Source organism: Triturus cristatus, chromosome 10 (genome assembly GCF_964204655.1).
Source record: "Triturus cristatus chromosome 10, aTriCri1.1, whole genome shotgun sequence".
NCBI classification, from domain to species: Eukaryota; Metazoa; Chordata; class Amphibia; order Caudata; family Salamandridae; genus Triturus; species Triturus cristatus.
Window position 1 is genome coordinate 908178414 of NC_140593.1, and position 27637 is coordinate 908206050.

Sequence of the window (27637 nt, forward strand, 5' to 3'; positions counted from 1 at the left end):
TCGACATGACATACGTAACTAAGTAACGACAACAAGCATATTCGCAACATTGATAACACAATTACGAAGTAAACACCAACAATAAAAATACAAAAGAAACGTAAGAACGCAACAATTAATTTCTGAAAACTACAAATATAAACAAAAAAGATAAAAAAACAGGATACATACGTTAAACTGACTACATTTTCAAAATAAATATACATATAAGCCAAGACACAACATTGTAAAACATACATTACACTTAACTTCGAGTGGCTGCGCACCGCCCGTCCGTCCCGCGAATGATGGAACTTACCAGAAGATACCAATGGTAGTAGATTCAACATGACATACGTAACTAAGTAACGACAACAAGCATATTCGCAACATTGATAAAATTACGAAGTAAACACCAACAATAGCAATACAAAGAGAAACGTAAGCACGCATGAATTAATTTCCGAAAAATACAAATATAAACAAAATGTATTCAAAAAAACAGGAAACCTACATTAAACTGACTATATTTTCAAAATAAATATACATATAACCCAAGACACATCATTGTAAAACATACATTACACTTACCTTCGAGTGGCTGTGCCCCGCCCGGCCGTTCCGCGAATGATGGAACTTACCAGAAGATACCAATGGCAACATATTCGACATGATATACGTAAGTAAGTAATGACAACAAGAATATTCGCAACATTGATAACACAATTACGAAGTAAACACCAACAATAACAATACAAAAGGAACGTAAGCACGCATCAATTAATTTGCGAAAACTACAAATAAAAGCAAAATATACAAAACGGGATACATATATTAAACTGACAACATTTAAAAAATAAATATACATATAACCCAAGACACAACATTGTAAAACATCCATTAAACTTACCTTCGAGTGGCTGCGCCCCGCCCGGCCGTCCCGTGAATGATGGAACTTACCCGAAGATACCAATGGCAGCAGGTTCGAAATTACATACGTAACTAAGTAACGACAACAAGCATTTTCGCAACATTGATAACACAATAACAAAGTAAACACCAACAATAACAATACAATTAATTTTCGAAAACTACCAATAAAAACAAAATATAAAATCAAGATACATACATTAAGCTGACTACAATTAAAATGTCATGATTCAGGGGCCGACGGCGCTGCTCCGAGGATAAGGACTCCAAATCCCAGCAGCCCCCACGGCCACCCGCCGGAAGAAACGTCATCGCACCCCGGTCAAGTATAAGAGGCGCGGCAACCTGGTAGGCGGGGCCAATGATTCCCGTTCGAACTAGTGAATCCTAATGGCTACGACCAAACCCCCGCTTCGTCCCGCAAATCCCTGTCTTCCATCCAGCCGGTGACCCGACGTGGATATCTCGACAACTGATCTCTCGACGACCCTGAGGAGGTAAGCAGGCTGCGGTTTTCCCGGTGCGCCTCTGCAGATCCTGAGGCACTATCTGCTCCTCCAGACTTCCCGGCGCTCCTCCGCCCCTGGATTTCCCGGGCGTGAGTGGCAGCGCCACCTACTTCTGCGGACCTCCCGGCGCTCCTCCGCCCCAGGACCTCGGGGCGTGAGTGGCAGCGCCACCCTCTCTGACACAGACCTCCAGGCGCTCCTCCGCCTCCCGGATTCCCAGGCGTGAGTGGCAGCGCCCCCGACACTTTCGACGCTAACCTCAAGAAGCAGCGGCTCCTGCGCTCCTCCGCCCCCGGAGTTCCTGGGCGTGAGTGGCAGCGCCTGAGTCCGCAGGCTGTCTCAAGCCTTTCCTTGCGCCTCCCCGTGAAGGAACGAGGAGCGCGAGCGAGACCTTCTCTCTCTCTGCGTCCCATCCGTGAAGTAACGGAGAGGGACTCACAGAGAGCTGCCATAGGGAAGACAGAAACCCCAGGTAGGGGGAAGAACGAGTTGGGGGTGTGGGGGAGGTAGAGAGGAGCCTGTGGCTTAACCCGTCTTCTTGTTTCTTCCAGGTCTCTCCCCTGCTGTCCCTTCCCGACCTTCCCTCGCCCACCTGTCTCCTCGTCCGAGGGTATTTCACGTGCACCGGACAGGGGTCGGATGGGCGGGGGGCCCACACATAGCATCAACGTGATCCTGAGGAGAAGAAGCACTGGGACCACGACATAAAAAAATAAGTTAACAACTTACCCCTGTAAAAGAAAGCACAAAGGACAAAAACATTTGTACAAACAAATGAAGACAACATCGCTTACCTTACAGATGCTGGCAGAGCTGCATACATACCGGCGAAAGCAGTCGGTCGTCGCCGGTCGGTCCTTCCGACGGTCCCCCTGTAAAAGAAAGCACAAAGGACATAAAACATTAGTACAAACAAAGACAACATTGCTTACCTTACAGATGGTGGCAGAGCTGCATACATACCGGCGACAGCAGTCGGTCGTCGCCGATCGGTAACTCCGACGGTACCCCTGTAAAAGAAAGCACAAAGGACAAAAACATTAGTACAAACAAACTAAGACATCATCGCTTACCTTACAGATGCTGGCAGAGCTGCATACATACCGCCGACAGCAGTCGGTCGTCGCCGATCTGTCCTTCCGACGGTCCCCCTGTAAAAGAAAGCACAAAGGACATAAAACATTAGTACAAACAAACGAAGACAACATCGCTTACCTTACAGATGCTGGCAGGGCTGCATACATACCGGCGACAGCAGTCGGTCGTCGACGATCGGTCACTGCGACGGTACCCCTGTAAAAGAAAGCACAAAGGACAAAAACATTAGTACAAACAAACTAAGACAACATCGCTTACCTTCAATATCCGAAAAGCACACAGCAGAAAACAGGAATACGTCCGCCTGCAAACAAACAACAAAAGAAAGTGATTAAGAACATCCCCCCAAAAAATTCCTGGGACCAATAAAAAAAGGGTAAACACGCCCAGATAGATAACAAATCGTTTACCACAAATGTAAAGCAAACTAGCCAGTCCAACTGGGACGGCTCTAAAAGCGAAAAGTGTACGTCACGAAACGCTCCTTTCCAATGGCTGGCCACCGTTTAACATAAACGGTGACGCCAGCCAATGGAAAGGAGGGGCGTGGCTTAAAGCCCACTAGAGAAATCTAACCTAAAACGTTAAATCTCGCCAGCGAGACTGCGCATGTCTGCGCAGCCTACGCTAGCCGAGACCTAAAAAACGTACTCACTAGGTTTCCTGAACATGTGACAGGAAAACTGCCTTCTATCCCCACTCTAAAATGTCTAATAGTGAGAACTGAAAGAGCTACTGCTCAAACACCGCCCACCCCTGAAACTTTTACAGATATCGAAATATTACAAGAATAAACTGTCACACACGAAGATGAGAAATTCATTCTTCATGATCATAACAGTCATGAAAAACAAATTATTATCTTTGCCACCAACAACAACATTCTAAAGTTAAAAAACTGCAAAACATGGATGATGGATGGTACATTCAAAGTTTGCCCCAAGCCTTTTTACCAACTCTATACCATCCACGGCGAATATGAAGACACTAACATCCCCTTCATATACGCACTACTCCCCAACAGCAAAATAACACCTACATAGAACTCCTTACAATAACAAAACAACACAGCAACAACTACTTCCCATAAAAATAATATTTGACTTTGAACAAGCAATGATTCAGTCAATTTTAAAAATATACCCGCACACTGCAATACAAGGTTGCTATTATCACTTCAACTAAAGTATCTGGAGACACCTCCATAAATCTACTCTAAGTATAGATTACGCCAGACATAGCAACTTTGCTTACCAAATTAATAACCCTGGTCTATGTACGAACAACAGAAGTAGCCAACCACTATAGTATACTTCTTGAAAGTCCTTTCTTTTAAGCCGGCATAGCAAAACTAACACCCTTCCTTGACTACTTCGAAGACACCTGGGTGGGACCCCTGGTGCAAGTCTATGACAGCACACTAGCTCAAAAAACTAAAACTAATAATGCAGTGGGAAGATGGCATAATGCCTTAAAAGCCACAATAGGAAAAGGACAACCAAACTTACACAAACTAATAGAAGCCATAAAAAAGAACAGAGCTATAAACAGCTAAGGCTAGAGTAATCCCTAACTAAAATAGGCCCTAAACTCAGTAAACAAACAAAAACAATGTATGAATACCTACAACACAAAACAACTATTTCCAAACACCAAAGGGCTATACTATACACTAAAAACAATGCTTGGGGAGGAGCCAAGATGGCGACCGGGACGGCAGCGTAGATTCCCGGCTCCGTGAACCTCCGCATCCCGCACGGATATCCTGCATGAGATCCTTATTCTGCGCTACGCGATCGTGTTTGTAAACGAAAGTGGCAACCGATCGTGTGATCCTGAGGTTTCTGACTGCAGTACCGCCGGAGAAATCAGCGATTGAACTTTGCGGCCCGTGCGGTCCCGAAGCCGGGACCTCGAGTGGACGCCTTGGCCGGGCGGCAGTTTAACAACAGCGGCCTGTGGTGACTGGGTGGAGTCGGTCCGCCGGAGTGTTGCTCCCCTCGGCCTGCATTTTGCTGTGGTCGCTCCCCCCCTGCTGAGCGCTGCGGACCGAGGACTTGCCCGGGTGTGCGATTCTCGGATTCTGTGGTGTTTGCCCCTGCCTTTGACTGTGAGCTGACCGGACGCCGTCCCTGGTTCGCCCTGATCCTTGCGGGCTGCTCCCGGCTTTTTGCGGGAGCTGGTCCGTGGCGGAGACGACTATTGCCCGTGACCGCGCAACGGTTGCATCTGTTCCTCCCCCAGGATCCTTGTCTTCAGCGACGTGGACCTTGAGGCATTGGTCCCGGGGTCCAGGCCCCAATACGAGTCGGGCCTTCCCAGCGGCCATTTTGTCACTATGCAGCCTACCATCCTGTCCGCTGGGACGCAGCGGGACTGGGGGTGTGTGACGGTCGGGAGTGTGGCAGAGCGATCGGAGAGAGCTGCCCTGGGGTACGGTGACCTCCTGGAGGCCCTTGGTGCCCTTCATTACTCCTTGGCTCATGGCGCCGGGGTCCTGGGGAGGAAGCTAGATGGTGTGGTATCAGCGTTGGGACAGGGGCGGCATGCTGGTCCACCAGTACACAGTGGCTTTCCACACTGCACACAGGAGGAAGATGTTGCGGCCCCCCCCGCGATCAGTGTACAGCCGGACACTCCGGACAGTATGCTACCGTGTGGTCGGCTAACTGTGGGCTTGATCTGCTCCGGAGGTATTGGACCTGAGCGGAAGATGGAGGCCTTGTCCCGTGCGCGGTCTCTGGCGGCCCAGGGACGATTCCGGCAGCGTGTGTCTCATTCGACTGCTTCAGCCTGTCTGGACCTTGTGTGCAGTGTAAATCCTGGGGCAGCACTGGAACAGACGCCCCCCCATGAAGCGGTCCGTGCTGATGCTCAGAGACTTCCACCCCACCTGTGTGCGTCGCTTCCCGACTGTTTTTGGACACTCCTGTACCTTGGGACATCGGACATGGTGCTGGGTCGAGGGGCAGGCATGGGCAGAATTGCAAAGAGCGGTCAAGGCTGAGGCTGATCCTTCGGGAGTGGTCACCTAGTAGACAGGCGGACTCATGGTTGCGTGCTCTCATGGTTATTCGCATAGTTGGTGCATAATGCTCCCCACTCCCCCCCTCCTTTTTTTGATATGATCAACTTGGTGCTGCTAATTGTTAGCCGTGGGGAGACTTCACCGTGCGGGAGGGAGAAGCCGGGGGTATGTTTTGAAGGCCCTCCTCCAGTTTTATTACATTTCTTCCGCCCCCCCGTCTGGGGGGGCTCTTTCTTACTCCTTTTTTCCCTGTCTCTTCTATATTTCGGGTCTAGTTCCAGGGCGACAGGCACACTGCTGGGGGGTGGGGCCATACTCATTCGCAGAGGTGCAGGGTGGGGGGATGGGGGAGGGGACTCTTTAGTCTTTATCTCTTTTTCCATGGCCTCCTTTTTCTTCTCTGTTTCTTTTGCTTGTTTTTCTGGGATCAGCGCGGTACACCTCTCTTATCGTGAATCGCTTGCTCTTAATGTGTGCCACAGTTTCCGGGGGGTTTGCTGGGCTTTAGGTACGGGGACCTGTAGGCGCAACTATCTTTGATATTTCTCCCTATCCGTACTTTCCCGTGTCTGCGCCATTGATTCAATGTATTGCTGCTTGCTGCTTGCGTCTCTTATCCTAGCCCTTATCGCGGTTGGGAAACTGTTTGGCACCTGATCCTACTGTTTTATAAAATGAAAAACCTTTTCTCTCCTGGTGTCCTACCTGAGCGGCTCATTGGCCGGACTATACTGTATTGTAGACTTTGCTCTCCGAGGTGCCGCCTGTGTTTACACGTGCTTTTCTTGTTCTGATTGCTTAGCGGCCGGCCCCGGGGGGTTGTAGGCCCATACGTGTAAATGATTGAAACGTCAATAAAGGTTTTTCAAAAAAAAAAAAAAAAAAAAACAATGCTTAACATCATAGAACATTTTAAAGTGACAAAACACTTAAACAACATAATGCTACTCTTTTTTAAATTAATAATTATAATTGTCATTTAGAAATTTAAAACACACATAAATATATGAAATAATATAATTATTGAATAAAAAAGAAACGAACCAAATGTACCCAAAAACATTTCCCGCCCATAATAATAAAGAAATTCTTACAGTAATGTCGCAGTAAATAGTTCTCAAAAACGTACAAATCCATAGTAGACAAATCGAAACACAAATTAATTCAGAAAGAAAGTCCCCGAAAAAAATGCAAAAATAGTACTGTAGAAAAAAGGCTCCAATGATGTAATCCTCTCAATATCGAAACCCTCAAAAACCTGAAAATTAAAAAAAATCCAACAAACCCAAAAAATAAAAACAAAGAAACAAAATTCATCTTCCTTTTAAAAAAAAAAATGCGTCTTCAGCACATCCGTTCACAAACGAGAAACCTGCAAAAAAACACCCTCCTACAATAAGATATATAAACCCACAGACATTTATTTCAACATTAAATGCAACATAACATAATTAAACAACACATAACTAACACTATAACACCCTTTACTAATCTTCAACACTACGTCAAACACATTAAACACTAAACTACCAAAACAACACCTAACTACACAGAAAACTAACATTTAACGTCCTAACAAATCTAACTACACTACTGCTACCTCGCCCCTACCCCAAAACTACCTTAGAAGTCAATTAAATCAAACTTACCTCAACCAATGAAAAACAACTCCAAACCACGAGGTTCCGTCTTCCAAAATGACCTAAAAACGAAACAGATAGAGAAGGGAAGAAATGGATAAAAAATGGCTGCATGATAAAAATGAAAAAAGACTTACTCCCCAAAGACAACAATGGAGAAACATTGAACAAATCTAAAAAATTAAATGAATATTTGTATTTTTTTGTTAATTTTTATTAAAAATGTACAAAAAATGTACAAAAGATTGTAAAGTATATTAAATATTATAATAGCAAAAACCCAAAAATATATTTAATATATATTAAAATGTATATTTCTTTGATGTACTCACCTTCAACATATAAAATTACAATTACACTATTGTAAATGTGCAAGCAATATTACAATGTTTAATTAAAAACAATATATGATACAAACAGATATTTGTGAAATTTTGTTTAAATTATTTAAGATATCAAATATTTTTTTAAATAATAACATTAAATAAAATAAAAAAGAAAATGTACAAACTATAACTTTGTAAAATATATATAAATTTTCAAGAAAAATAAAATTATATAACATGCATTAAACATGTAAAAACTAATGTACTAAAATGTTTACTTTTTTACATACAAAATGATAAATAATTAAAACCAATACGTTTATAATGGAAATAACTAAAAATATATGTACTTTACTATTACATGACTATACTTCATAAAAATGTACCATTTTTCAAAACTGTTTAAAAAATACATATTTAAAAATATGTATTTAATTTTATATTTTTAATTTTGCAAATTTACATTAAAGATATGTTAAAAAAATATTATACTTTATAATGTATTCTGAATAACACAAAAATTTGTGAACCATGTTTTTCAATATTTTCAAAAATTGTATAACAAAACAAAATAAATGCAATTTAATTGTGAACAACAAAAATAGATACATGTATATGCAAATAAAAACGTGAAGAATAAAAACTGAACTCAGGGAAAGTGCTGGACAATAAAGCATAACTCCACTCTAAAACAGCAGCCTCTTCATATACCGCTCTATGGAAAGGAGCGAGTGTGTCGATATAGGTCTTATAAAACTCAATTCCGAGGCCATCGGATCCAGGCGCCTTCCGAATTACTATGTGCATAATAGCCTCACGTATTTCGTCCTCCCCTAAGTCGGAGGCTAAGAATTCGCCCTGCCGATTGCTGAGCCAGGCAAGCTCTATCTGCTGTAAATATTGGGGTTTCTCAACTTGACGTGCCGCACATGTCGTGTATAAGTAGTGCGCAGTGAACACCTGCATTATGGCCGGCATGTCTCGATGGGTCACTCCTGCCTCATCCCGGATAGCCAGCACATGGTTTGCCGTTTTAGGGGGGGGCGGATGGTCTCAGCTAGTGCCCTACCGGGGTGCTCACCCTCGCCATATCCGCGCGCCTTGTGGTATTTGCTGCGGAAGAGGCACTCCCTTTCCTCCTGTGTTTGATACTTCATGAGGAGTTCACGTATTGTGGCCAGAGTGGAACCTGCGCCTGCCGTGTGCATGTTCACCTCTTGCAGTTTGATCTGATGTTCTAGGTGTGCTATTGAAGAGCGAATGTCTTTGAATATGCCTCCAGCTTTAGCTATGCAATGGCCCCTGACGGTTACCTTCAGGGTATCCCACACTGTAGCTAGGGAGGACACTGAGTCGATGTTGGGTCTCAGAAACTCCTCTAGAGTTTCCCCCAGTTCAGTCTGAAACACTATGTCGAGGAGCGCCGTAGGTTGCAGGCGCCACTGCCTGGGCTGGGGCGACAATCCCGGTGGGTGTATGGCCATAAGCACTGTGGAGTGGCCTGAGTAAGTGAGCGCTAAGTGACGTGAGGAGAGGGCGTGCAACGCTATGTCTTGTGAGGTAATCCACAGGTCCAGACGGGACCAAGTGTTGTGTACTGCGAAGTGAAGTGTGCCCTCTCTCTGAGCTGGATGGTGATGGCGCCAGACGTCCACAAGTACATTTTCTGCAATTATTTCCTGGAGTTGGTGTTGCGCTTTGGAATAATGATGTGGTAGCGGGTGAGAGCGGTCCTGCGAGGGTTGCAGTGTAAGGTTGAAATCACCTCCCCATATTGGATGAGTTGAGCCTATGCTCACTTCTTGTGCCCATAAGGTTATGTAAAAGTCTTTGTCATCCACGTTAGGCCCATAAATACACATGAGTGTGATGGAGGCAGAAGCTAGTCTCCCCCACATCATGCAGAACCTGCCCTGTGGGTTTAGTGTATAGCCTTCCTCAGTGTAGGGCACCGCTTATTTTATTAGTATTGCCGCGCCCCTGCGATAGCTGGAATACGAGGAGAAGTACCTATGTGAGGCCCATCTTGAGGCGAACTGGGGCTGCTGGTAGGGGAGGGTGTGCGTTTACTGCAGCATGGCTATACTGACATGATGCCTGTCTAGATAGGCCAATATGTGCCGTTTTTTTCTGGGGTCTCCCAGTCCCCTAATGTTCCAAGTTAGGAGACCCATGGACGCCATGGTGTTTGGCTTCTGTCCCTCATCCGCCATTTCCTAAGTTCCAACCTGTATATAGGGATTGTGGATTTGTATCTGTGATAACGTGTGCTATAACCACGTAGCCTGGTATCTAACGCCAATTTGGTAATGCCTACCCTTCTACCCCAACATTCCCCCCACAACGGCGACCCCAACTTGCCGTGTACAGTACCCTCCCTCTGAACCCCTCTTTTGAACATTTGAAACATTTGTGCCACCATTTCCCTGAGTGAGCATTGCACTGGCTATGTTATGGGGTTAAATGTAATTCGCAACATAGGGAGATCACGATACAAGAACAGGCAGACACAGTGCAGCAGCGTGGTCCGTGGTGACAGTGTCCCTCCATCAGAACAACATAGGCAACCGCCTAACAATAAAGTCCCCGCAATTGGGAGAAAGGGGTGCTCCCTTACAGACGTGTGTCCCAGGGGGCGTGGTGGCTCCTCCTGCACCGTGGTAGCGTGCAGAAGCGGGCCCTGGAATGCTATTACAATATCCAACAGGATCCTCACCGCCTACTGAAATACTAGAGAAAGGGCGGAGGCAATGCATTGAACTTATTTAGTGTTACCTGCATATTGAAGCAAATGTCCATGCCAACAGTGCCAACATGGTTACCTGCCGTCTGCGACATGTACATCTGTATTCAGCGCTCTGTCCTCTTCTTGATGCGCCGGGCCATCTCTGCCACTCGTCGAGGATCGATCCGCTCTCTTGGCTGCCAGCACTGTTTTTTTAAAGAAGTCAACCGCTTGTGGTGGAGTGTTGCAGATATGTTGCTTCCCATCGTAGGTATGCAGAATAGAGCATTGCATACTCCACTCCTACCTGCTGGAGTTTCTTTTTGATGGGAGCAAATTTCTTCCGCGCTTCCTGAACGTTTAGGTTGAAGTCAGGGTAAAGTGATATGGCATTGTTCTCAAAGACAACATCTTTCAGCTCTCTCGCCTTACGCAGGGCTGTATCGCGGTCACGATTGTTGAGTAGTTTCGCGACTATGGGTCGAGGTGGTGCACTCAACGGGGCTTTGGTGCCAACGTGCGGTGTGCCCTTTCCACAATGAGCATCCTGGAAAATGCCCCCTGGCCAAAGCATGTAGTGAGCAGCCGCTCTACATAATCTTCAAGCCTTCCAGTGTTTGTGGTCTCGGGGACGCCAGTTATGTGTATGTTGTTCCGCCTCGAGCAGGCTTCAATGTCCTAATTTTTGGCTGCTATCACCTTCAGCAGCTTGTCAATGTCCGTGAGTTGCCCCGCAGCCTGTGTATGGTCGTCTTCAAGGGTAGAGATGCATGTTTCAGCCTCCTTGTTTCTCCCGTCTTGTTTTTCGATCTTCTGGGTGATCTGGTCCATTCTAGCGCACATGGAATCCATCTTCCCCTCTATGGAGGCAAAGCTTGCTTTCATGGTGTGGAGCAGTGCCTTCATGTCTACCTCTTCTGTGCCCTGTGTCTCTTGACCCGCACTGTCTTGTTCTGGGTCGGGCGGCTGCCCTCTAGGCGTTCTGCGTGTGTCAAAATTGAGTTTGGGCTGTTTGCCATCCGGTTTCCCCATTGTCATGACCAGCTGGGTGAAAGGGAGGCCCCCCCCGCTGAGACTTAGCTGTTCTTCTGACTGTTCACTCCGGGCGGCGTGCGGGGTTATGATATGCGCCGGAACGAGATGGTGCGGGTGGCGTCACTGTCCAGCTGCGCAGCGCAGGGGTTGCAGCAGCACCTTGGTGCCTGTGTTGCCTAGCCTCTGGAGGGTTGCAGGTCTGTGGTTCCAGTGCGAGTGCCAGTCCAGCGTGGGGCGATTGGGTTCTGGGCCTGGGTCGAGTGGGGGCACGGAAATGTGTCCATGCACCCTGTTGCCGAGTTCTCAGCCTGGGTGACCTTGTAGTGGAGTAGAGGGTGTGTTGAGGGAAGGATCGGGTTGCTCCTCACCTGGCAGTGTCTGTGCGATGTCTTCAAATTTACGGTCCCCCGACCAGGTGGACTGCGTTTGCCGCATTGTGCAGGGGCGATTAAGTCCGTTTATCCCTCCTCCTCAAGAGTCGATCTTACGGGGACTGCTCCGGGTGCAGCTCCTTGTGGAGTCAACTGGGGCCACTCTCCAGCAGTGTGGACGGCGCAGTGTCAGGCAGGGCGATGAAAGTCCAGGGTCCCCCGGCCTCATGGAGCAGATCGTCCCTCGCACCTGCCCCTGGGTGACCCACAGGCAGGACGTACACCCCCTGCCGATGTCGTCAACCAGCAGGCGTTAGGAGCAAATGCGGCCCCCAGGTCAACGGGCCCTTAGCTTCGCAGTCATCTCGCCCGGGGGGCTGTCAAAGGCACAGCGGGGAGAACACCACACGGCTCAGGAGGGCCCACCCAATTACGTTATTTCAGGCCCTGCAGGCAATAACGTCTGTGCCCCGTACCTGATCGTGCAGGTCACGATGCTGTGGCGGTGTGCGCAAGGTAGGCCTCAACTCTCAGCCCAGCGTGCCAGCCTTCACAATACAAGTAGGCAAAAAGTGTTCGATTGCGGCGATATTGTGCCCCCCGTCAGCTGCTCCCGCCTCTCTTCCCCCGAATAAATGCTGGTATGGTGTCGGGTGATGTGCCTGTCAAAGACGGCTCGTCGGGATCAGAGCTCCTTTCTAGGCCTCGCTCACGCTGGGCAGGCCGCGATGCTCGGCCTTGCGTAATCGCGATCCACGCCGGGACGTCTCAGTGATCGCACAGGAACGGTCGCATGTCACTTCTTCACCACTGCGCCTCTGCCTGCCCTGCACCTGCTGCCCTGGCTCCCCCAGGCCCCTCAGGCAGCGGCCCGGTCTCGCTAGTCGCAGCCCAGTCAGCCGTAGCGCATGTCACATGCCCCAGATTGATTCAGCGCACCGCGGGGTTATCTCAGCCTCTGGCTTTCCGCAAACAGCTCACGTTGCCTCCGACTGTCCCCTGAGGCCAGATTAAGTGATTTTTGGTGAGGTACTCCCGCGGATTCAGGATAGATGCTGAATATTTCATCCATCGCTGAAGGAGCCTCACTAAGGTGCGGCCATCTTGTCAGCCTGACCTGCAAGTCGATATTTACTTCAAAAAGGCATGCACAAGTGGGACTAGTAGAATGTGAGGTAAAATCCACAATGAAGAAACATCGACACCAAAAAGAACCAAAAACATTCAAACATTGTTCGAAGATCACTCTAAAAAACATGGGTGTTGGATACCATTCATAAATACCAATAAATATCATGCCTGAGGATAAGTATCAACAATTGTCTCCGTTACCACAACTTACAAAGTCAAAAGCTAAAATATACCCCTGGGCTGCTTCAACGTCCTTAAAGAGTCAAGGTTCTCTTGTAGCCACAATGAAATATAAGAAAACTGTGGTACAAGCACTGATTTATGTACTTCAAGGAACAGCTTCAAGGGCCTGTTTATTGAGCTTCAAAACTGCTGCTGATATGGTACTGATATCAGTGAACGACAATATGAATGCCCGTCATGAAATTATAAGTCAATTTCTTTCATTATTTCATGGGTTAGGAAAACGTAAAACAATGAAAGTAAGGTTACATATAAATGGAGATGTGTGACCTGTTGGTCAAAGACACAGACAAATTGTGTTTCACTTGCACGATCTGTTAAAAAAGAACTTAATTTGCTGCTTAAACTTGGCATCATTGAACAGTCCACTGGCCCGACTCCATTGGTTTCTACCATTGTAGCTGTAACTAAAAGAGACAGTTAAGTAGCTTTACACATATGCGTTGATATGTGGCAAGCCAGCAAGGCAATTGAGTGAGAGAGACATCCCGGTCCGCACATTGCTGATATGATAACTCAATTGAATGGTGTGAAGTTCTTCTCTCGACTCAACTTCAATAAAAGATATCACCAATTGGAACTTGAATAAAAATCCAAGTACATTTCAACCTTTTCTACTCATACTGGTCTGTTTCGCTATAATCAATTGAGTTTTGGTGTATCCTCTGCTGCCAAACGTTTTCAAGATGTCATTTGACGTGCCTCACAGCCTGTAGTACATGCATTTAACTACTGTGATGGCATATTTACTTTCAGAGCCATACAGAAAGAGCATGACAAAGTTCTTATGCAAGTATGTTGGTTGCAACGATGCAGGCTAGACTTTGAAAGCTAAGAAATGTGAATTCCACAAGAAAAGCTTGAATTTCTTTTGCCCCTGTTTTTTCTGATGAGAGCATGTAACTAGATCCAGCTAAAGTGCAAACGTTATCCACTGCATATCCCCACAAGACATTTCTGTGTCAAGATCATATCTTGGAATGGCCAGTTACTGTTGTAGATACAGACAAGACTTTGCTACGGTCAGTGCACAGTTACGAGAATTAATGAAAAAGAATATGTCATAAGCCATATGAAAGTGAGAAGAGCTTCTAAGAAATCAGTCATGCTATTCAGAGTGCCACAGAAATGGCCTACTTTGACCCCAAGCTTCATGTAGAGTTGGTAGTTGATGTTAGCCCTGTCAAGTTAGGTGCAATCCTTGCACAACACAACGGACTGCCTAATGTTCGGTGAAATATTGTTTGCATACACCAGTAAAAACCTGTCATAAATGGAATCTGCTTACTGGCAACCTGAGTAAAACGTTTGGGAGCAGTTTAGGCATCTGAATATTTCCATGTATTCTTGTACGGAAAGCCTATCATAGTTGTGACTGATCATCAAGCACTGTTTATAATATATGGCAATCCCAAAGCCAAAATGCCTCCTCAAATTGAACGTTGGGGTTTGAGGTTTCACGGATACAACTATACAGTTCTTGATTGTCCAGGCAAAGATCAGAATCCTTCTGGATATTTTTCAAGAGTGACATTACAGTACCCTGGTACCCCATCTAAGACAGTGGAGGTCTACATCAATTTTATTGTGAACTCAAGCACACCAACTGCCATGTCTTTAGAACAAATTGTCCCTATCATGAGCCGAGATAGTGACATGTTAAAGTTAAAAGGCATTATTGCTCATCAGTCAGCTCTCTAGAGCTCTCACTAATGACAATGAGTGTTTGAAGTTCAAAAATGTAAGAGATGAGCTTTCAGTGGCTCAAGAAGCCATCATTCTGCAAGGTACACAAATTGTTATTCCTGAGAGTCTATGATAAAAAAGTGATTGGCATCGTCCATTAGGGACATTGAGGATTAGTTCTAACCAATAGAGATCTCCATGACCAAGTCTATTTTCCTTACCTCGACAAAAGGATCGAAAAAGAATTAAAGGCTTGTCATATAAGCAAGTGTCTTTTGTCTCAAGTTATTCAGCACCCTTTAAACATATCAAAATTGCCACATCATGCTTAAGAGAGATTTCATAATGGTTTATTTGGTCCTCTTGAGAATGGACATCATCTTCTAGTCATTGTTGATGAATACCCCCTTCTCCATTGGTAGAAGACCTTTTATACACTACACAAGAAAAGGTTATTCAAAAATTATACGGCATCTTTGTCACATGGGGTGTACCTACAGGCATAAAATCTGACAACGGCCCACCTTTTAATTGTCAAGAATTCAAAGACTTTCTAAATCACCTCAATATAAAACATTACTAAAGCACTCCTCTTCGGCCCCAAGCCAATTACCTGGGAGAATGGTTCATGAGTACTTTAAAGAAAGCTTTTCAGCTTGCTGCATTGGAGAAGCTCAACCTCAAAGTTAGTTTAAACACTACTTACCATTTGAGCCCTCATTTACCGACAGGGAAAGCTCTACCACTCTCATGTTTGGAAGAGCCAGGACGACGAAGCTGCCCTAATGGACAACCTCCGATCGAAGAACAAGAAAGACATTCATACTTAGGACTTTGGTCGCAAACAGAAGAATAAAAGATATTCTGATAGGTGATGCCTTTACAAGAGGATATCGTGTGCTTGTCAGACAACACAAGGAAAAAAAGTCTGATGATCCTTTTGAGGCTGAGCTCTTTGCCATCACTAACATTAAAGCACACATGGTAGCTTCCCAGAGTTCTGGGAAGTCCCGTATGAGAGATTCCTCTCATTTTCGACATGTGGCCCATCACTCACCAAACATCGATGTCAGTGTAGAGACTGGGTCCAGACAGACGGTTGATGACTCTGTGTAGGCTGATGATTCCACCTCACTGGCGCAGATCACTGACACTTCGACTGCCAGTTTCCGGTTTCCAGTGAGCCGATCAGTACGCGTGAGTCAGGCACTGAAACGCTTGATCGAAAAATTATAAATGCCTATGTATATATTACACCACTTTTTCCCACAGGGATTCCGAACGCACTCACGATTAAGGAGTCAATCAAACAGCAATTATCACCATTCCGGTTTATTTCAGCATGCCAGAAACATCTCTACACGTTTTGGTCTCTCCAGAGACCTTGCTCACGAGAATAGCAGACCAACAGTGACTGCGCTTTTTTTCGTATTTTTAAAAGACACATCTAACACCAGTGATTACATCATTTCCTGCCAACAGCAGCTGAACCTTCTGGGTCATGCAGTACAACACTACATGTTTATCTTAATAAACAGTGAAAACCATTGGAAAAAAACAATATGTGTAATTTGTGTAAATACTTCAGATCAATTTAGGATTAAATCCATAATTATAAGAATACAATTAGTTTGCTATTATTATTTGTCAGTACAATCAACACAAATCAATTCAATCTTTGGAAAGTATCACAATTATGTCTGCTATTGCGATCTGCAATTACTGCGCATCACCTCCCAAATACTCCTATTGCTCCTAAAGCAAATCTTCATTAGACTATAACATGTTTAGTCTTACTCTCTAGTGAGCATCGACATTTGCCTCCTTTGCACTCCTGCCCTCTAGTGGACCTTCAATTTCAATACTGTCAGGAAATCCTGCAATTTGGTTGCAAATGTGGAAAAATAGGTTCAAGACCCTGACCCCTTACTTATACAATTCACAATATTGCGTTTTATCACCTTAATTTGCCTTTTTCCTTGCTCCACAAATAACAATTTTTTGAAATAACAATTTTACATTACTTATTTGTATTATTCTTCAAATCTCAAACCTTATTTACACGTGAACAATGGTGACTTCTTTGATAGTAAAAATTAAAAAACATGTTCTTTTGTGCTAACCCCTTGTCCACAAAAATCAATATTACAAAAAACTTTCTAAAGTGTGATTAAAAATCTAGGGAGGCCACTGTTTAATTTATACTGTGATCTTCTATATATTCAACCGTGGAGCTACTCCAAGTCAGATCACAAATGATAATGAAGCGCTTTGCTTGGTTCAATCCATTCGGAGCGAGAGTTTGAAAGTTCAAGATGTGTTGTGATTCTTTGTGCCTGAGAATTTTTTCTCTGTCTCCTCCTCTTGAGTGTATTCCCACCGTTTCCACGGCGTAAAATTTCAGATCTTTCCATTTACGCCCATGCTCCTTTTCCATGTGTTTGGCAACTGCATTGCTCCTGTCGGTATTGATTGTGGCACGTACGTGTTCTAGAATGCGTTTTTTCAGTTCACATATCGTGCTGCCCACGTATTTCATGGGGCATGGGCATTCGATTATGTATATTACAAATTGGCTTTTGCAGTTGATCAGCTGTTGAATTTTCCAAACACGTTTGTTAGCCATCACTACCTCTTTTGTATTCTTGGCAATAGTACAAACCTTGCAATTGGTACACTTAAAGAAGCCTCTAGGTTTCAGCCACATCTCTTGCTTCTTTTGGTTTTGAAAGTGACTGTGGACCAGTTGGTCCCTTAGGTTTTTTGCCCGTCTAAAGGTAATATTTGGATGGTCTCCCACTATTTTAGAGACTGTTGGGTCCATATGCAATATGTGCCAATTCTTGTGCATGATTTTCATGAGTTGTTGATTTTCCGCGGAATATGTTGTTATAAGACGTATTTTCTGTATATCCTCTTTCCCCTGGGCTTGTCTCTCTTTTAACAGATCAGTTCTAGTTACTGACATGGTTTGTTGTAATGATGTATTTATTAATGGCCTTGGAGTTATATTTTCGCTTTTTAAATCTTTCTGTTGCCAGACGGTGATGTTTTTGCCATTCTTCCTCCTGGGAGCATATCCTTTTGATTCTGAGGAATTCCCCATAGGGGATATTTTTGATCAAACTACTTTGGTGGAAGCTTTCTGCACGCAAACAGCATATGTTGCCGTATTTTTTCGATGCAAGGTGGTATGTACTTTATTGTTTAGGATATAGATTTCAGTATCCAAGAATACAACACATTCATCATTGATGTCATATGTGAACTTCAAATTAAATTCTGAGTTGTTCAATATCTCAAAGTAATCGGCGAATTCTTCATTGGTTCCATCCCAAATTATTAGCAGGTCATTGATGTACCTTAGCCATGCTATAGTTTTATTCACATGATGGTCATTTTCATTTCTCCAAGCCCAGGTCTTCTCCCACCATCCCATGGTGAGGCAGGCATAACTGGGGCTGAAGGAAAACCTCATCGCCGTACCTTTTACTTGGCTGTAGATCTTTTCCCCGAACATGAATGTGTTCTGTTTCACGCACATATGAATCATTTCTAACAACATTTTATTATGATCAGCGAACTGGATGTTTCTATCTTGTAAAAAGTGTTCACACGCTTTTAAACCAATATCATTTCTGATGTTAGTGTATAATGATATCACATCCATCATTATCAGTTTGTATGTTGTTTGCCGCGGAGTTTCCTGCAGATGTCTCAGCAGGTCCCCTGTGTCTTGCAAGTATGACGTCAAGCCTTTAACGTATGGCAGTAGAAATACATCCAAAAAGTTGGCCATTGGCTCCAATAATGCTCCCTTCGCTGAAATTATTGGCCTCCCTGGTGGTTTCGTGGGATGTTTATGAATTTTGGGGAGGAAATATATTGTCGCCATTTTGGGATGTTCCCTCCTCAGATATTTTGCTTCATCCTCATCCAGTAAGTTTTGCTGCATCCAGGAACTGAGTTTGGCATCCAATTCCTCTTTCCACTTCATTGTCAGATTCGCTTTCAGTTTTTCATAATACTCTTTCTCCAGGATGATGACATTTCCTCCCTTATTTGCCATTTTTATTTCGATAGTGTCATCATTTTTTAAGTTTTGTAGTGAAATACGTTCATTTTGGGAAAGATTGTCTTTTTTCCTTGCATGATTTAGATGGTACAAGTCTTTTATTACAGTCATGAAACACATCAATGTTGTTGCCCTGCATCAGCTGTGGGTAGAATTTAGATTGAGGTTTTTTTTTACTGCATCCAGCTCCCAATTGTGTGCAGTGTACCCGCAGCTCTCTCCTTTCACATTCAGGGTTTTGATCCAATTCCATTAGGGTAACAAAACTTTCTGCATCCTTTGCCATGAGTTAAATGTCCAGAGCAGTAATCCTTTTACTGTACTGTGCCATCTTTGGGTTTTCTGCAAAGAGTTTAGCTAATTTAACTTTTCGAACATATTTATATATCCACAGGACCGCGGCTAGATGCACAGAGGGTGGCCCAACCCGACCTTGTTCGACCTCGGACGGCCACAGACGGTCCCGCCCTTCTCCCGGGCTTCTCTCGGCGCCGCCCGCGTGCGTCCCGCGACGCGGGAGTCTGCCCGAGTTCTTATGCGCCTCCTGGCGCGCTGCACGGCGTCAGCGGCGGCTTCCGGCCGCTAGGGTCACTGGGGGATGTGGTCCGGTCTCCGCTCCGTGGCCGCTCAGGATGTCAAGGCGGCGGCGGGAGACCGGACGAGCACGGAACCAGGCACAGCGGGAAGAGAGAAGAGTCACCAGCGCAATCCCAGGTAGGTTTCTAGGGCACCCTTAGTAGCTATCATAACATCAGGTAGAAAGATATCCCGTGGGAGTGGAGAGCCCGAAAGAACCACCAGGGATGCTGTCGCAATCAGGACCAAGGAAGGGTGAGCAAAAGGCAATTTCAGTTGCCAGGCAAAATGTAGCTCTCATACGAGAAGTAAACCCAGGAAAGGATTGTTAAGAGATGGAGTCCTTCGCCAGTACATGAAGCATGTGGTTCCTCTCCAGCAAAAGGTGTTCTTTCCTTAAATCAGGGTGCTTTAGCAGTCCGTGAAAGCCGCAAAGTAACACTCCTTGGAAGAAAGGGCGCCGGAGGCTCAGAGGATACTGGTTTTCTCCCCAGGGGTTTTACCAAAGTTCGCGGGCTCAAACCAAAAAGCGGACCAGATTCTGAGTGGCCAGCTCACTTCAGTCCTCAACTAATAATTCCACCCGCCGAGACATTCATGCGGGTTGCGGAGTTTCTTCACTCCACTAGGACTAGCAAGTACAAACAGCGTTGCTCCAATTCCAGGCGTGAAAGATATGCAATCAAGGAAACAAGAAAGTCAATAACCTCCGCGCTGTTCTCAGTCAAGCCAACGAACAGATACAGGCTGTGTTGAAGCTGGCGGTAACGCTCACAAGCAAAACCGGGAGAGGGAGTTACACGATGTAGGAAAACAGGTAGTCGGATCCCAAACACTGGACCGGGTGAGGCGAAGAATTCAAAGGGTATCACGCGCAACGCGTCCTCGCGTTACTGGGCGTTATTTATATAGATCTATCCTTGTTTCCGCTAGGTCAATATTGTTGGTAGGGCAAAAGTTTAAGCCACGTTTTAGTAGTTTCAATTCCATTTCCATCAGTGTTTTCTTTGAAAGGTTGATAGCTCCTGTGTTTGATTTATTTGAGACAAGTCTAGCTCCATTTCTGCCGCATACTCCTCGTAGTTGTTCCCACTCGTTTTGTATTTGTATTTGTTGTGCCGCTTGCCACGTCTTGTTGGTTTTTGCGGGCATTTCCTCATCCTCTGCCTCTTCCCCGGCTGATTCCCGCTGGCAACCCCATGGTCTTTTCCCAATTTTTCTGTTGGAGTGCCAGTCTCATTTAGCCTGAAAAAGAGCATCTTGGCCTTGCTTCTCCTTGATCAACTTCCCCTTCACTGGCATCAGTAGATGTCAATGATGATGAGCTGCCAGTGTTCGTTGCCAAATCCAATTTTTCTTGTTGCTTGAACCGATCATATTTCCGTGAGTATGTGAAGATACGACCTTCTTGATAATCTTCTTTGTCCCACTGAAATTTAGACTGTTTTCTCATTGCACAGTTTCTTCATGTTTTTCTATGTGATGTTCAAGTTCCTCTTTAAACTTTGTTAAATCCGAATTCAGATCTAGAGTTGCTAATTCTTTTTCCATTTCTTTTAGTTGTTCTGTTGTTTTTTCTAAAGCTATTTTGATGTGTCTCACTAAAATTTCCATTAGTCCCAATGAGGATTTTAAGATTTATTCACCCCACTCATTAAGCAAATCGTTGCTTGTGTCCTGGTGATTGGGCATCGGACTTATGCGCAATAACCGTGGGACGCGCTTTACTTCGCCATATTTCCTCAAAGATGCTACTTCCCACCAGTTATTTATTTCTTTTTTTGAGAGTTTTTCCCATGTTCGTAGTTTGTTTTTTATGTCTGGTTTATAGGAGCTGCCAGGTGCTCCACTCACAGTACTTGTTGATACCTCTTGCTCGAAAAATGTGTCAATCAGAGCATTTCTTTTGGCTTCCCTTTTATCCATGTATAACTAGCGTTATTTCAGTTGTTTATTTTTATTTCCTACTTTCTTCTTTTGAGTGCTCCTTATTCATCTCTTAGTGTTGCTTCAACCAATAATTCAAAAATAAGAACAGTTCCCGTATATTATTTATGGTTCAGCACACCACTTTCTGAGACCAGCCGGCATTGATCCACAGTTTGATACAGTGTTGCAAAGATACAAAGTTACAGTTGATTGGTCACCGTTTGAAGGTCATCGAGTTCCGCGCTCCCCTCCGGTCTTGCTTTACCCGCTCTGCTTCTCATGGCGCTTTCCGCGATTAACTCCTCATTTGCATTTCACTGCCAGCGTTCACCCGAGCCAGTATGTCAATTTCTTCCACAATGGCCCACTTCCTGACTCCTGGGCGCTCAATGGCGGTGTGACTTCAGTACGGCAGAGCCAAGCCGTTAATCAATTACACCACTTTTCCCCACAGAGATTCCGAACGCACTCACGATTAAGGAGTCAATCAAACAGCAATTATCACCATTACAGTTTATTTCAGCATGCCAGAAACATCTCTAAGCGCTTTGGTCTCTCCAGAGACCTTGCTCATGAGAATAGCAGACCAACAGTGACTGCGCTTTTTTTCGTATTTAAAAAATAATAATAATCTAAAACCAGTGATTACATAATTTCCTGCCAACAGCAGCTGAGCCTTCTGGGTCATGTAGTACAACACTACATGTTCATCTTAATAAACAGTGAAAACCATTGAAAAAAACCAATATGTGTAATTACTTCAGATCGATTTAGGATTAAATCCATAATTATTAGAGTACAATTAGTTTGCTATTACTATCTGTCAGTACAGTGATGCGCTGTGAATCAACACAAATCAATTCAATCTTTGGAAAGTATAACAATTATGTCTGCTATCGCGATCTGCAATTACTGCGCATCACCTTCCAAATACTTCTATTGCTCCTAAAGCAAATCTTCATTAGACTATATATATATTAATTGATCCATGAATTTATTTGTTTGTTTATTTATTTTTAAAAGGTGCACATTTTTATTTAACTAAGTGGGAGAGATGAAACAGAAAAAGGGTTTGTTTGTTTTTGTGTGGGAGAAAATGGCCCCTATTGAATGTCCGTAAATTATATTGATGCGAGTAAGGCGGTGCAAAGAGGTGAGGGAGAACACCCTAAGCCCTCAGAATAGACCCAAGGGTCAAACATGAGTATAACAAGCCTATGCACACGCTCCTGTCAATTGCAACTTCTAGTAAGCCATTCGTTGAACTTCAGAAAACATTCAATATACACATGTGTAACAAAAAATGAGAATATTCCATGTAGTTGTAATTCTCCTGTTTCTTTAATTCGAGAATTGCCCAGCCAACACGTGTTAAGTCGTTAGGTATGTCCCCTTTGACTTCTTCAGGGCTGAAAGAATGTATAATGGAACATAATATATCATGGAATTTTGACATTTTTCAATAAAATATGATATGTAGACCACATACCATACACCTTGTAGTGGAAACCCTAATTTAAGTAAGGGCACCCATATTCGCATTCCACTTGGAATCAATGTGGTGGGATAAATACAATCATAAGTACATGTCATAAGGTTATGGTGGTACCTATTGATAATCCATGGCTAGCATTTTTCTAACCTCCAATGCATCGGGTGACAATGATTATTGCTAAATACAGTTAACATTGCTACATAACCACTGTAAAACCGTCATGACGGTGAAGAGAAAAGACTAAGAGGATATGAGGACTGTAACATTATAAATTTGGAGAGAAAACAGCAAAAGTTTAAATGGTGTCTCAAATATGCCCCAGTACACAATGGCTGAAGGTGAGAAATGTTTACCCTCACCATGTGTGATTCATGCATAAACCTTGGTGAACATGCGACAATGCGGCGGGGAGTGCCCTACTTTTCAGGCAAGCACAGTCAGTATCAAACTCCTAAGAGAAGGATTAAATTGAACCATGTGTAAGTATCTGACCCGAATTAAATGCTCCAAAATTTAGTGAGTAGGTGAGAGAATTTCTCACCTCTCCACCGGTTGTACTTCCGTCCCGGCTGGTATTTAAAATCTGTTGTTAACCGACTTCCACGAAATGCATTACATTTTTATCAAGGGTGGTTCCTGTGTGAGTAAAGAGTTGAAAGTGCTATTACAAAGTGATGATAACTATCCGATATGTCCACAGCTTCAAATCCATGTCCCCTAGTCTCACCTTCTTATTCTAGGTAGGATCAGAAAGTCCTGTAAAGTCAATCCAAAATCGGACTTTTATACTGTCTTCAGAAATGGCACTGCGTATATGAGTACCTAGAGTTTCTCAAACAAACTATGTGTAAGTTGTAAGTAGTTCTTGAGTGTCAATGTAGTGCCCCCGTACTTCTATACTTCTAACTTCTCAACAAAGTGGGAGAGATAGTGCCTTGTAAATAAAAGAATGCTGGAAGTCTTTTGGCTTCCACTATACACGATAGGCCTGTGACGTAAGTGTTGGAGAGATGAGTTAAAGGTAGGCTTAGAATGTTGATTTCTGACTTAAACGCAGCAGAATAAAAACATGTAATATTACTCTCTGTGTGTGGCATAGTCATTGGTGAGTACCTGGGCTTTCAGGATGCTATATCTATGAGTTGTTGCCTTCAAGTAGGCATAATTTCCATGTTCCGTGGACAGACCATAGCGGACCTAGTTGAGGTTTCTGCACTGCCTCGAATATTTGATGATCTATGTTATGTCGAAAACTGTGCTGCAACTTTTGTTGTAAAGACTTAAATGTAGGTTGGGCTTCACATTTTGATGTTATAATTCTATCACAATCCTCTCCTATCTCCCTCCACAATTCCTTTGAATTATGGCAAAATAAATCCCACAAGGCCTTATTTTTCAGTTTTACAAATACCTGAGTATCTTTCTCCCTGCTTCCTGTCCCTAACCTAAGCCTACCTCTTCTAACTGTTTGATGATCAAAGTGAAACCCACCCCTTACGATCAGTGCTTTGTTATTCCATTCAGACAGTATGGTGACTGCCTCTCTGACCCTCTTACTTCAAAGGATCCACTGGATCTTGCCACTATGATATACAATTGCTAACTCAAACAGCACAGAGTTCTTTGCGTGTGCGGACCTGGAATAAATGCACCCTTCTCACCTAAAGATGTTCCCCTATGCAGAAGGGAACCACTAATTGACAGTTACTTTACCTGCATAAGTATCTCATCAATGATATTTTTTCTTGATCGAGGACTGAGAAATAAAGGGAGCAAGGCCAATCATGTCTTTTGCCCCGGGAGATGCCTAGATTTGTGGCTATTTACATCTCCACACGCCTTTCCAGGACTCGAGGGAAATGCGAAGGAAAGTAATTAATGCTTAACTGTTGGGGGCATTCCAGGCATCAGAAGTCAGCAATTATGTATATCAGCCTTTTAAAAGTGATACCTCTTACAGGTAGAAAAAAATAATAATTGTAAACTCGCAATGTTTATTTTTGCCAGATGCCTATCAGTAGTGAGAGTGCACTTTCTAGTTCTCCCTAAGCCAAAGTTAAAAAGAAGCATGATTGTAAGCACTGTACAAGTTATCAACTACAGCAGGAGCACGATTCCTGAGGAACAGTCACAGCTGCCATACTTAATAGTAGATTTAACATTCAAATGGGCGGAAAGGTATACCTTCCTACACAAGAACAATCCTTAGAGGCATATTTATCTGTGTGCTATAGAATATAGCACATGTGGAAAAAAGAAGTAACGTTACTCCTCTCTGAAGTAGGAGAAAAATTTTGTCACAAACCCAGGTTTACTGCCTTTAGTAAATCTGGGTTTGTGGCACAATACGTGTGTGGATGCATGTGTGTTCCACTCATGCTTCACCCATGTAGCGCCTGCCCAATGCAAAGCTACTGACGGTGACACAAATCGTCCTTTGCGTGACTTTGTAAATCTCAAATAGTATTTTGCGTCATGGCAAAAAAGTGGCAAAACCATGACGCAAAATGTTAGTAAATCTGGGCCAAAGTATATAACTTTTACACCATCCAACCTGTTATCCGAGCTCCGGGAAAACAACATGTACTGATAAGCTGTTTGGCAGTTCCTTATTGACGAGAGGTAAAAAGTACCATTAATGCAGGTCCATAAAATGCAAAACAAGCTGAGTGCAATTATATCAAAAGTAAAATGTCATACATTGTACGTAAAAAACAGCAAAATATAGTGATTTAGGGCAATGATCACTAAACTAGTCCAAAGCTAGACCATCAGAAGCAACATCATGCTAAACTACTAACTGATTAAGATTTGCTGTTGATTTGTCTGATTATTTTCTGTTAGTTGGCGAAAAAAAGGGCTATGTAGCCAAAGGAAAAAACTATTTCCAAAGTGTGTTCAGTATTATCCTAAATGTTGAATCATCATGAAATTTGATAGACATGCTAATAGAGGAGCAAACATTGCCTGTAGCTCGTTTTGTTAGTCAATGTAGGTAAATGGTATAGAATTAAAACATAGATTTGCATTCGATGCTTCCTAAAAAACTCCCAAAAGGATCTTTGGGAGCATACAGCTATTTATTTATATAACACATCATATTTAATCATGTAGCGATTGTCTTGATATAAGCAGTAAAAACATCTTATTCCAGGCATTGCTATGTCTAAGCCATACTTTATACTGGTTTCACATGCATTTGTATTTTTGCTGTTCCCTGATTTTCTGACATATCACCATTGTTTGTTTAGACCCTGCCTGTGCGTAATGTACCTGCTGATGAAGGCCAGAATGCAGAAAACCTACAAAGAAAAGATGAAGTGATATCTCAGATGTGAATGGGAAATACCACCCTGTTGTCCATAGCGTTTAGTTCATGTTGCATTCTTTTAGAATAACAGTAAGTCGGAAGAAGGCAACCACGCAGTTCAAATGTCTAAAGGCGATTCACCTATCAATGTCTCCATTAAAAATAACTATTTTGATTTAATTCTGCGGCAATTCGGTATAACATCGCATCATTTGCGATGCAGAAATAGATTATATCACTTGCTTTAGATATTATTTTCTTGCCATCACAGTTTTTGCACCCTGAGAGCTGATACATTTATTTTATATTTGGGCATGTCCACTTTACTTGTTTGCATAGTTATGAAAGATGCCATTATGAAATCTGAGTAATTTCCTCAAGATTATAATATTAACGATGTCTGTAATTTGTGATTTCTAAAATATGAATGTAAGTTTTTTAAGGAAGGTAACAATAAAATTTGTTAAACAGTGTGTTGTTTTTGTCTAAGGCTGTACCAGCATGTCTGAATCCCATATATTACAATACCTTACTCCTCACTGAAAGTGGAGTTTGAAAAATAATGTTTAGCTGTATTCCATGTATTTAACCACAGGGGGTTAACCTTTTCTTTATTCATTTTTTTAGAAGCTTAGTGCATTTACTAAGTAAAAAGTGTAACTATTCTGTTGATGTAGCAACAAGCAAAGGTGTCCATTTTTGAAAACTATTGGTACGTCCACATTCTGAAATCATAGGAGAAATGAGTTGAGTCCATTGAGATGATGACATAGTTTTCGGGTCCTGCACAAGCAGATGGGAAGGTGGCATACTTGGTGTGCAAGAAGGATTCACCATCATCTTCACCCAGGACTGTGGACCAATGATGGAGAGATTTCTCATAGCCACAGGATCCATGGAGGCCATCTGCAACTGCCAGGCTGTTCTGTAAACGATCCAGGATTAGAGCCTTTGATTTCCTTTCTTACACCTGCCATTCCAGGACAATGCCACTTTCCTGTGATGAACAGGTGGGAAGTGCCTTCAAGGGATTTATTAAGATACTTAGTTATATAGTTCAAAATCTCAGAGATGTTATAATTTACTTACGGGTTGATTTCTCTTCTTGACAATTTATATTTTAGCAATACAGAAGTAAGAGATTGCAGGTACGTTCAAATGCCCATGGACGGAATACAGTCAGCCAAACCTAAAATGTTTTATGAAGTCCCCATATAATTATATCATATCTTTATTCTAGATTCAAAACTGTATATCCACATGTTTTCCTGGCTATTATTATTATTATTATTTTTTCCATATTTTACCAGGGGTCAACTTTTTTATATACTAGTCCTGAAGATGGTCTGACCAACAAAAGTCTAAAGACCGAAACGTCGACTCGTACACTTTTTCTTGTAAAATAATCAACTGCAATTGTGAAAAAGTGTATACATTTATTACAGTGAAAGCATGAATAATTGAATGTTTCCTTCTAGTATAATTGTAAATGTTCTATTTCAAGTACCCTTTATGAAATTTGATGATAAACTTTATTAGTTTTATACACAC

At 43.3% G+C, this 27637-nt stretch overlaps 1 long non-coding RNA gene across 1 annotated transcript in view; it reads left to right on the top strand.

Annotated features, from left to right (window-relative positions):
• The window catches only part of LOC146796234 (uncharacterized), a 182407-nt gene extending 155848 nt beyond the window's left edge, over window positions 1–26559 (top strand). The window contains exon 3 of the long non-coding RNA XR_014969907.1: window positions 26028–26559. This is a non-coding gene — a long non-coding RNA (uncharacterized LOC146796234). The remainder of the gene's footprint in view (window positions 1–26027) is intronic.
• Window positions 26560–27637: the final 1078 nt, after the last annotated feature.